Source organism: Paramormyrops kingsleyae, chromosome 1 (genome assembly GCF_048594095.1).
Source record: "Paramormyrops kingsleyae isolate MSU_618 chromosome 1, PKINGS_0.4, whole genome shotgun sequence".
Taxonomy (NCBI): Eukaryota; Metazoa; Chordata; class Actinopteri; order Osteoglossiformes; family Mormyridae; genus Paramormyrops; species Paramormyrops kingsleyae.
In genome coordinates this window covers 48,674,909-48,687,813 of record NC_132797.1, presented here as the reverse complement: position 1 = coordinate 48,687,813, position 12,905 = coordinate 48,674,909, and the positions used below count along the sequence as shown (strand labels likewise).

The window sequence follows — 12,905 nt, the reverse complement described above, 5'->3', positions numbered from 1 at the left end:
TATAAATGATTGACAATAATGATTTAAATATGACAAATTATACTTTTGACTCATTTTTAGAAGTTTATCATTTTACAAAATTTTTGGTTTTTGTGAAAACCTGTATGTATCTAAATTAAATCGTGCTTTTTACAGTCATTTTACAGATTAATGCTACCATAGACACCCTGCCCTGCTTATTCATTAACTCATGGTTTTAATTTTATTTGTGCAGGTCTTAAAAAGCTTCTTAAAAGTCTTACATTTGATTTGGAAAATCCTTCAGATACTCTGTTATAAGCACATTCTACATTACACTTATATTAAGTACTAGAATAATGGATTAGATAGTATGTAATTGAAAAAATATGTTTTTTACTTTGTTGTATATTATTGCAGTTTACAAATAACTTGGTCGAGCCACATGGTCCATTGTTATTAAATACAGCCTTAAGGCTTGTTTAACCAATATGCATACACATAATGTGATGTATTTTCACTGGTATTGTTGTGAACGGCAAAAAATAAAGTATTTCCAAAGATGAGCACATTGTTTTCAATTTATTTCCAGTGTTATCGTAAACTTGATTGTACAGATACAGTATTTGAACTGAACTGAGCTGGATGATGGCATCACTGAATCAATAAACTATGAATGAAAATTGAGTGTTTACTGTTGTCCTTTTGCATTACTGACACGCTATTTTCCTATTTAATACTGTAAAACTGCTTTGAGACAAACTGTATTCTTAAAAGCAATGTATAAATGAAGGTGACGACTTTTCCTTACAATGTAAAAATAAAAATGTCAACAACCTGGTCTTGCATGCAATTAAACTTGAGTAATGTGTTTAGTAATGTGTATATGCATGTTAATGCTTGCAAAGCTTTTATTAGTATTTATTAGTATTTTATTGGTATTTTTAGGGGAACAAGTTAGTGTGGTGAGGAGTGGCTAGACCTGACAGAGTTTCTGTCTGTGTATGTGAGTGTTTTTGTATTTTTTCTGTTTTGCTTTATGTACAGTTGTTTCTGCATATTTTAAGGACGACCCCCATGAAAAATACACGGTCATCTCTAGGGGTTTATCCTTTTAATGAACTAGTGAGCTAAATGAACTATGAACTCACGAGCAGAAATAGTGAGCAAAATTAATCAACTTTTTGAATTAAAAGTGCATTACTACAGCGGTGTGGGAAGACCTGAAGTACTTGGGTTGAGGCTGAACACATAGATCCCTCATACCATCACGAAAATAAGGTTAAAAGTTTGGCCATGTAAGTTTTACCCTGAGTAATTTGACAAAGGGTTCTGTGAAGGTATGCCTGGGCAAAGTCATGTCCATTAAAACATTATTGTAGGACTAAAGCAAATACATTGGCTGATAAAACTTTTTCTGTCATTGTATAAACTCTGAAGGTGACCCATTTTGGCCACTATTTCGACATTAAATGGAAAAACAAACAAATAAACAAACAAAAGACGTATTTTTATATACTGGAACTTCAAAGTTGCTCTCTGAAACCAGGTCTGGGACAGCTTGTGTAAATGAAATGAGAACATTAAAACTTTTTTGTAGAGTTAAACCAAATACATAATTCGAAAGGTCTCAACCTGGGGAGTAATATATGTCAGTATAAAGATTCTACATGGCTCCTGCTTTCTAAATTCTGACCTTTGAACCTCAACCTCGGACCATGTTTGAAGGTTTATAATCCAGCAACAAGAAGGTCTACAGATATGGGAAATACTGTTATGGTGAGCTCTGGGCCCCAGCTATCATGTGAGCATAGTCACTATTGGGCACCAACTGGGGGCGCTGTCAAAAATAGCCAAAAAGCATTTTTCCCCATTTAAAAATTATACTTTTACAATCTGATAACACCAGTGTCTTTCCCACCCCCTTATATACCCTAGAAGTACATGCAATTTAATACTGCCATTCTCTAATTATGGGGAATATACCAATGTATTTAAAAACTACAATTCCCAGTAGAGACGCGTCATTGAACTTATTACTAAGCATACGAATCAGCGTCCATATTTGAAGTTCTTCCAGTTTCCAGAGTAGGGTTAGAATTAGGGTTATAAAATGCATCGTTATTATACATGTAGACAATCTCCTACAGCTGAAACATACATTATAATGCATTTAGATGATCAAGATGAAAAAAATCGTGAGGATGTCACTTCATCGGTGATATTTAACTGTTATTGTAGAACAACCGAGTAACAACCGAGTAAGGACCGTCTCCATTGTATTTATAAACTACAATTCCCACTAGAAACGCGTGATAGAACTTCCTACGGAGCGTACAAATCAGCCGCCATATTTGTAGTTCTTTCTGGTTTCAGGGTAGAAATGGGGTTATAAAACATATCTTTCAGCCGAAACATATTATTTAATTTCATATCATTTTTTTTTGTAATTATGGCCTGAAAATGTTTGTTTAGCCCACTCAAAAAATTAATAAATTGCCCCTGCACTTATAAATATGTAAGCATTAGGAACAATAAGCCAAACAAAACCCAAATAATAAAGACTTTTGAATGTGTGTAGCCTGCTCCCCAGACCTTCAAACGCTGTCTAGTGACAAAAACTGTTAAATCAATTCTAGTAGCTAGTAGTGATCCAGATAATTATCTTTATGATTAATTTATATGCCACTCCAAACTGTCATTTCAAAATAATCCACTTAAAACAACTGATGTAAAGTTAAACAAATACCTCAAATAAATATGCTCAATGTTGGTTGTTTCTTTTTTCTACTCTTTTGCCCAACAGTATCACTGCCATTTTTTATTATTATTAATATGTATAGGTGTTATAGTGTATTTGTGGTCTTTCTCAAAAATACAAGTGAAAATACACCAAATGCTTATTTATTGCTTAATTATTGACGGCAGGCTTAAAAAGCAATCAAACAAATATGGCAAGGTGCATAAGTTAAAACTATATAGTCTGGCAATTAGACCACATGGAGACGTCAGTATTTGAAAAGTAGAAGAGAAATGCATGATATGAAAAGGAATATTCCCATGGTGTCTAGACATTGGTGGTGGTGAAGGGGTGAATAGCAATGCTGACATCTGAATGAATGTAGAGCTCAGCTCCTAATGAGCACAGTGGAAGGACCCCTGCGAGCTGAATACGATGAGGACTGGAGGTGAATGAGGTGGAAGATCTGAAAATTTTTGTCGCATCGATTTGCCTGAAATGACAACTGTCAGCAGCAGAGAGTGGAACAGCTCTAAACTTTTTTTAGTGCAGGTCTTAACAGTGGTCTGTGATGTTGTTAACTTGAAAAGCAGAGACAACAGAACATGAAATCAAGTTGTATGTCAACTGTAATAAAACAACATTCAGTACAATGTATACACATGAAATATAAAACACGTTTCCAAATAACATCTGAAAATGAAATTGAGTTGGATTAAGTACATTTCTTTTTAATCCTACTTGAGACTAAACTCTATGGGCCAGTTTCCCAAACAAGGATTAAGCCTAGTCTTGGACTAAATTGCAGTATCAATGGAGATTCACCATTGAAACTCAAAGCTAGTCTAGGCTAAGGCTTAATCCTTGACTGGGAAACTGGCCCTATGTGTCAGATTTATTGGGGATTTACACCTTGTAATAAACAGGCAACAATGTAATAAACAGTAATAAACAGGCAGAAACCAAAATGTTAGTTTAAATTCTACATTTTATTTCTTCTCAATCTGAGGAGAATCCTTTGGCTGCCAGGAATGGGCCCACTCCTTGCCACTAAAAACAGAAGGGAATTTTTTATTTATTTTCATTACTGGGTGTTTCCAATAAATAAACATTTAACAATTGTGAAGCACACATCATTATAGAACATGCCTTTTAGAAGCATAACCGTTTCATTTTCCATCTATGAAGTACCACCACCATTTGTGACAAAACAGATTATTAAGAAATTATTGTAAAAAAAAAACAAAAAAAAAACAAATATAAAGTAAATGAATAATGCCTGTATTAACCAATAAAGCGGAAAAACAGAAGAATACGTGCCATATTGGACAGGGCTCCCAGTCAACCAATATTTCTGCCTTGCCCTATCAAGAAAATAAAGAATTAAAAAAGAATAGCTTCAGACACATACATACACACACTCATTTCATTCTTAGCATAAGGATATTATGTCTGGTTATAGGCACTGAGTTCCACTGATACAGTATAAAATGGGTCATTGTTGGTATTTACAGCATGTAATCATCAATTTTTCAGTACAAGCTCCTTCCTAATCTGTAATTCAAAAAGACTAAACACAAAAAAAGTACCTACCTAACAGTTATGGTATGTATTGCCAACACACAAGAAAGTTTCTAAATCATATATTACACTGCATACTGTCTACACCAGGGGTCATCAACTATATTTGTCAGAGGGCCAGAGTTTTACCAGACAGTCTCCTTGGGGGCTGGACCCCCAAGAAGAAAATCAAATAAAAATCTAATTTTGGCTTAACATTATGTTTAATGTTTATACTTTTTCCATTTCATTACAAAACTGAAGGCATTTGATTCAGGCTCCCATACCTATACCACAGTCAACCACTAGGAGTGATAGATATTTTGCCTCAACTCAATTTTGGAATCCAATCGCGGGCCGGATTGAACGGCTCAGCGGGCCGGATCCGGCCCGCGGGCCGCCAGTTGATGATCAGTGGTCTACACTATGTGTTTCTTTTATGGCTGTCTAACCTTTCTCACTCTTTCTCTTACTACACTCCTGATGGGGAAAGCCTCTAGACAAGTGTGGTAGGAGCAATCTGTAAACATCAAAAACATATTTCACATATTTCTTAGAGTAGGAACAAAATACACACAACTCTGAAGACATTAGTAGTGACCACACCTGCAAGGATGACAAGTGACGTTTATCACCAACCAAAAGTTGAACCAATTTTAACTTGTACCATGGAAACAAACTACTCTCATCGCCAATGTGGTATGCTTGCTTGACCATAACCATACTACTGCTGAGCAAAAAAGCTCACAATTGAGAATACTACACCACAGCTTTCTCTACTGCTTGGAAATGCATTTTGGTCATATTTTACACATTAAGCCAGCTGGATTTTATAGTTTGTCTGTTAGGACATATTATCTGTAGTAGTTATAAAAATAAACAATGGAATTGTTACGTGCGGCTGGGCAGGCAAGCAGACGAGAGAGTCCGGAAGTACGGCAAAACGAGAATTTAATGGGGAAATAGCCTAGAAGGCTGGCAAAACACTAACAAACATCACAAACATCAATGACTGACACTCAACACAGGAAGACGTGGATTAATATAGACGGGACCGGTTGGAATTAACTAGACACAGGGGTAACAAATCAGGAATCGACAGGAGGTAACGAGGGGGCGTGGCACACACGAGGATCGTTCGGGGCTGAACGTGACAGGTATAAACTATAGTAAATAACCAGGGGTAAAAATAGCAATGTGAACACATTGATGGAGGCAATGATTATTGCATTTACATGCACTTACTCTTTTGTAGCTTTTTCCTCTTAGGCATATGCCTTGGTCCCTCTGTGGGATAGAAGAAGAGTCAAATATACACATGGGAAAAAACAAAACAAAACAAAAAAGGACAAAATGCACTGTGTAATGTGTGTGTGTGTGTGTGTGTGTATTTCAACATGACTGGTTTGGTCATGGACAAAAATATTGGTATCCCTGCATTTCTGTCAGATAATGCACTACTTTTTTCAGATTGCCATTACAAATTGTTTGCATTGGAATAACACAAAAAAGCAGAGAAAAAAGCCAAATCTGAGACATTCTGTACAGAATTCCAAAAATGGACTGGACAAAATTATTGGCAGCTTTTCAGAATATTCAGAAATAATTATATTTCAAGCAGGTTTAAGTGGCCAGAAATGAGTCCAGATCAAAATCCCATAGAGCACCTGTCTAGAAATCTCAAAACAGCAGTTGGGAGAAGAAACCCTTTAAATCTGAAAGACCTGGAGGAGTTGGCAAAAGAAGAGTGGTCCAAAATTCCAGTAGAAAGCTGTAAGAAACCTACTGATGGTTACAGGAAGTGATTGATTTCAGTTATTTTATTTTTACAAAGGATGTGCTACCAAATATTAAGTTGAGGACGTCAATTTTGTTCAGTACATTTTTTGAGATCTGTGCAGTGTGTCTCAGATTTGGCTTTTTCTGATGTTTCAATGCAAATATTTTATAATTACAACAAGTTTCCGGGAGAAGTAGCGCAGAGGTGCCAATATTTTGGTTCATGACTGTATGTGTCCCTGGTGCGTCTACAGACCCCCAAAATATGAGAAAAGGCCATCCTCTGTCTTATAGTAAATGTGTGTCAGCATACACACTGTTTATATTTGGCTCCATATTTTACATCACATTGCAGGCTCATTAGAACTAGAACCTGCATATAATGTACATTAGAATAGTAACCATAGTTCCATGTAAAACGGCTTGTTTCTGACATACTATGTGCCTGCAAAAAGGCCCAGTTTAAGATAAATAAGGATTTTTTGTAACTGTGGATCATGTAAAATTACTCTAGTGGAGTATCAGAATAAAAATATAGAACTTGAAATGAGCATAATATGTCTCCTTAAATTCAATTTAATTAATTAATTCAATTCCTTAAGAATCTTCTTAACTAGTGAGCTATGGTAATATATAGTTACCAGAACCACCAATAATTACCCTACAAACATTTTACAATACCTGACTTTCTCTTTTTGCAACTGAGATCAACTGTGCCCATGGCTGACCCTGTGAAGAAAGCAGTGGTTTTGAAGAAAGAAAATCACTCATATACACAATAAAGCTTAAACATATTATTTTAAATACATCAACATCACAACATCACACCAGTGCAGCAGTACATGTACTAATAGGTGAAATGTACTTGCATTTTTATTGCGCTTGAATTAATGTTGATTCAGTAACCCAATGTGTTTGCTATCTTGCTTATGTCCATACTGTTTGTGATAATCCCAATTTGTTTTAACAAGTGCTGATCATTTGCTGGCAAGGGGTGGATAAATAATAGTGTTGTATAGCAAGACATAAATATTAAAATTATCCTAATATCGTTAATTCTGAAATGTAGTCTCATCGAAGGTTTGTAATAAGCAGTGGCCTGTTCCAGCATATTAACATCGGCAGCTACCATTGTGAGTGTGTGTCTGTAGAATACAAGTAAGTCCATACAAGTTTGACACATCTACGAGGGACCGACATATGTTGCTCAACCAGCAGTGAACTAACGGTAGGGAGCTGAAGAGATTAAAGTGACCCCATGATTGCAGTGTTTATTTATTTATTTAATTTCAGAGGGAATTTGTTAACAATGTTCGGTGTTTTCATACATGTGAATGAGACATGGGGAAGAAGTTTGATAAGGTTGGTGCACAAGCAGTAGTTACATAGAGCGCATTCATGTGTTTTGGGGGAGTTGCTTTGGTGTGAGCACTGATAGGATACTTTCAAAATCTAGCTAATCTGGCTGGTTTGTCTAATATTGCCTATCTAAGCTTTAACAGCTAAACAACAGTGTATGAAAAAAAACCCAAAAACATAAGAATAGAACTTCTAGCATTCGATTTAATGACAAAATTTATTCCAACACCCCTAATGCAGATAGATCATCATCATAATTCATCTAATTATGTAATATCACTTTTCTTGTAGATTGTGCATAGAAATTCAGAATCTTTTAAGTTCCCTGTTGGAAAAAAAAGCTGATTAGGTATGTTTTGAAGCATGGCTGATGGCATGACATGACCAGTTTAAACCAGCTCATACAGTAGCTAGCTAAGGACCAGCTCAATCCAGCAGCCATGCTTCAAAACACACCTATCCATTACATGATGGATTTTTCAACAATGTTTTACTTTAGTATCATGCAGCAAAAAAGATATAGCATGCAGTGTTTGAGTTATTTTCCCCTACTTAGCATTATGTGTCCTGCAATGTGACTATTTCACATGTGCACATTGCAATGTTGATGCTGAAAAGATATATCATGCAGCCCCTACCTGCACAAAGGTCTATGAGGAAAAAAACACTAGAAGTCAAGTAATGTTAAAGGTACATGAAACCCAACTTCTTTTTATGACATTTTAGTAGAGGTGTTTGTGTTGCACATCATAAAATACAATGTTATCATCCGTTAATATTAACTGTTAGACAAAACTGGTTCATTTTGAGTTTTTTTGCGCTATTTTTATCATCCGGCGTTAAAATGTACATTGTGTTGGCGTCACAGTTTGTGATGTGGCAAAGGACTATAATACTTCGATGACGCGTCAATCTCTCATAATTATTTTTTTTTTTTTTTTTTTTTTTTAAATGTGTCCTGTCCGGCAGCTTTAGCAAGCAGAATAATGGTCTGAATTATTCTGTAATTATTTATGAGACTGCACATTCTTATCCTATGGGAAGATGCTTCACTTAATTATTCACAACAGCATGTGTTGATTTGCTATGACAGAAGCTTCAGACTGTCAGACAAATGTTTAGTAAGTGTAATCAGTCTTTACAGCTCCTTGATGCAACCTAACAAAAGGATTACAAATGTCACAAAATAAGCCTTAAAAGTTAATAGAGGTGCAACAGCACATCCATATAGATGTTTTCGATACAGAGTGCAAATGGTTGTGCATTTATTTGTGTTTTTAACTCGATGGGAGTGAAATGCAACCGTCTGAACCTAAGGCTGTGTATGTTGTCTCTCTTCTCCCTCCCCTCCGCAGCGCACCATGCCCACATTCTGTAGCATTTTTTAAAACTGTGGTGAGAACTAACCGGTGCTGAAACAGATGGTTTCATGACCCTTTAAATGAGCAGTTCATTTCCAAAAATGTACAAATAATGTACTCACCCCCTTGTCATCCAAGATGTTCATGTCTTTCTTTCTTCATTGGGGAAAAAAAATCTATATAGTGGACTTCTATGGTGCCCATCAGTTTGAACTTCCAAAATACAGTTTAAATGCAGCTTCAAAGGGCTCTAAACAATCCCAGCCGAGGAAGAAGGGTCTTATCTAGCGAAATACAATACAAATAATAAAAAAATACAATTTACATACTTTTTACCCTTAAATGCTAGACCCTAATTCCTTGGCTGGGATCGTTTAGAGCTTTTTGAAGCTGCATTTAAACTACAGCACAGGAGTCCATTATATGGAGAGGAATCCTGAAATGTTTTTCTTAAAAAACATATTTTTTTTTACAACTGAAGAACGAAACATATGACCATCTTGGATGACAAGGGGGTGAGTACATTATCTGTACATTTTTGTTCTGGAAGTGAACTACTCATTTAAGGTCACACATGGTTCACATACTTCAAGCTTTTACAAATTTAAATTGTACTTTTTTCAATTTGTCCTAATTACCTTGGCCCTCTATACTGTTCATCTGCTCCTTAGGCCCCTCTGTAACGGTTGCCTGCTCCGCCTGCTCCTCCTGCCCCTCGGTAACGATCGCCTGCTCCTCCTCCCCCTCCGTAATGATCGCCTGCTCCTCCTGCCCCTCCGTAACAATCGCCTGCTCCTCCTCCCCCTCCGTAATGATCGCCTGCTCCTCCTGCCCCTCCGTAACAATCGCCTGCTCCTCCTCCCCCTCCGTAATGATCACCTGTTCCTCCTGCTCCTCTACTGGGTCACAGGATGTGAGGTGCAGTGTAATCAGTTCAGCATCACTGTCACTGGAATTCTGGTCCCAACCTGTGCAAGTTAAAGAAGTGTTATGTTTTGCTTACTTAAAACAGGCACGGTTCAAACTCATGGTTAACCTCTATGTTTCAAGTGTCAAGCTGTTTGAATCATACAGTCCAATTTTGTGGGTTTGTGGGTGACAAACTGCAAATATGGTAAACTGGAATTTGACATTCATGTGTTGTGCTCTTCCCATCATTCCCAAAATCTTGCACTCTTTTGAAAAGTGAATAAGAACATTGTTTAAGGGCTGATGGCTCACCCTAAAATTAAAATTCTGACTGATTACGAAAAGACTTAAAAAAAAAAAAAGGATTAAAAAACTTTAATTGTGGGAAAAGAATCAGTATTGTGCTAACGTGTTGGTTATATAAAAATTTAAACCTCTCCAAAGTTTCTACTGTCAAGAAGGTTAAGAGTTGATGACTGTTAACCTAGGTTGTAGGGGGGAGCCATTCCTTTAAGATTTAGAAAATATTAATACAAATCTTTTGCATACTCAACACAAGTTGTGAACTGTGACTTTATAAAATATAGTGCATGCATCTTACCTTCACAAAGGTATTCATAAAATGAACCTCTTCTGAAGGTAGTCCTTGGCATAGGTGGAAAGTGTGCATCGAGGGGTTAAAATTTCACACATTTTTTTTCTTTTTGGTCTCCTTGCCAAGAAGCAGAACTGGCTTGTATCCTATGGCATGGAGTTTCTCAAGCTGCAATGACAACATTGTGTATTTGCTGTTTAAAGTAATACAAAAACAACAGCAAATAAATTGAAAAAAATAAATAAATAAATTAGACAAAAAACAATTCTTCTATATAGAAAAAAGATAAATCTGAAACCATAAGGGTATCATATAGCTTTTTGCAACATTAGTAGCTCAGGTTTAGCACCTACTGTACACTAGCAAGACCGTGTAACCACTGTACAATTGGACAGTGACAATCTACAGACTTATTCAAAATAAGAACCTCTGTGATAATATGGCCAAATAGCTGAATGCTCCACATACATTTACAGCTGGCATGTGCACATTGTAAAGATCTTTGAATAGTACATTATAAATGTAGAATGAATGCAGTCTATTTGTTATATCTCATCCCCTTAATAAGAAAGTTTAATTATATTGTACCTGTGATTCTGTCATAATGCTCGGTTTTTATTAATGCAAAATTCCCAACTATCACTTATATTTGCTGTGTGTTCCAATTTTGCTGTAGTAGTTTAGGACTGTGATGTGTTAAGGCTAAGATTTGATTATTTAAGGGTATTAGCACTGAAATAAAAACAGTATATTAAATGACATACCATGACAATGGCTTCATCCTTGATTGATGCAATGTTGTGGTTTCTCTTACGGCCAACCACCCATTGTTCTCGCTTTTTATCAAACTGCTGAAGCTTCTTCTTGAGCCGCTGCTTCACAGGCTGTTCTTTTTTACAATTTGAACAGACCTTCTGGGCACAGAATAAAATGCCTTGACAGAAGGGGCAAATCTTTTTTGTAGACCCACCTGGCATTGCGAGAGATAGAGTCTGAAAATGATAGAGACAGACAGACAGACAGACAGAGATAGACAGATAGACAGACAGACAGAGATAGATAGATAGATAAATAGATAGATAGATAGATAGATAGATAGATAGATAGACAGATAGACAGATAGAGTTTGGCTCTTAAAAGTGCCTTTGGGTTCTGTTAGATTCGGACAGGTTCGGACAAGATTTGGACAGGTGACTAATTTGACAGGATCTGGAAGGAGAACAGAAAATGTTAATTATGTAGTGTTCAGTAGTTATGTTGAAATAAGGTTTAAAAAGTGTACCCCTATAGTGACTGAATTTCTTATAAATACTTAAGGTAAATGAATTTTTAAAAATCATGTTTTTGTTATTTTCTGTATGCTAATGTGTGTCTGGGGCTTCCTCATCCCAGATTTAAAGGCAATGTTATGTGTAGTAATGTTAGGCCAAGTTATTTCATGTCAGTTCAGAATCAGAAGTTAGGGGACATAGATGTCAAATGTAATAATTGTCAGGGCTCGGCAAGGAAGCAGCAGAGCAAGCCGTGCTTACGGGTAATCAGGGGTTTATTTGAGAAAGCGACAGACAAGCAGGGACATCCAACGTGACAATACAATGACGGAACTCCGGATTACTGACTCAGACAAGGACTAAATACACACGACAAGCTAGACTTAATAGGACACAGGCGAGCACAATCAGGGTTGAACACGAGGTAATGAGGGGGGCGTGGCACACATCGGGATCGTACGGAGCAGGGTGTGACAGAACCCCCCCCCAAAGGCGCGCACACCGGGTGCGCCAGAGGAGAGGCGACGGACGAGACGAACCGGGAAAACAGGACCTGGAAAACAAAACAGAACGTCAACCAAAACCAGGGAACAGGATGGAGACACAGAAGAAGACCAAGGACGAGAGGAAGGACAAGAGACGACACAGAACAGGGAAACAAGGAAGGGAGACACAGAAGGGGAGACAGGCGGAACAAAAGGGCCAGGAGTGAACGGAGGAGGAACAAAGGGACGAGGAGCAGAGACAGGCGGGACAAACGGAAAGGGAGGAGGAACAAGGGGAGCACGAGGGAGCCCAGGCGGGCGACGGGCAGCGGCCGGAGGGGCCGCAGGCGGGAGGGAGAAGGGAGCTGAAGGGGACCACCCAGGGGCCAAGGGAACGGGACGAGGGAGTGACGGAGGGGACACGGAGGGAGCAGGAGGGAACACCGGTGCAGGCAGGCAAAAGGGGGAAGCCGCGGCAGGCGGAGGCGCAGCCGGAGCCGGCGAAGGCGCCGTCCGACGCCCAGCCGGAGCAGGGGGGCCCGGAGGCGACCGACACGGAGCCGGAGGAGGGACCGAGGACCGGCACCGAGGATCCAGGGGGGGGCCCGGCGGCGACCGCCGACCCCGAGCCGGAGGACCCGCAGGCAGCCACCGAGCCACAGCCAGGGGCTGAACGGGCGAGCCAGGGGGCAGGGCGGGCGGGACCCGGGCCCTACGCCTATGTCCCTGTCCCTTGCTGGAGACGGAGAGGCGGGGTCCTGGGGGGCGTCGGCTTTGCCGGGGTAAGGGCGAGGGAGTCAGGAAGGAGGTGCCCGAGGGTGTAGACTCGGGCAGAGCAGGGGGCGTGGCTGCAGGTGATGCAGCCGGGGCCGCGGGCGTGGCCGCAGG

At 38.8% G+C, this 12,905-nt stretch overlaps 1 long non-coding RNA gene across 1 annotated transcript; it reads right to left on the bottom strand.

The window, feature by feature from the left end:
* Positions 1-9,577: 9,577 nt before the first annotated feature.
* LOC140592585 (uncharacterized) lies at positions 9,578-12,689 on the bottom strand. Its single transcript, XR_011992927.1, has 3 exons — positions 11,026-12,689; positions 10,268-10,429; positions 9,578-9,725 (listed from the first exon to the last, which is right to left on the bottom strand). It is a non-coding gene; the product is annotated as an uncharacterized lncRNA (long non-coding RNA).
* Between the last annotated feature and the right edge of the window lie 216 nt (positions 12,690-12,905).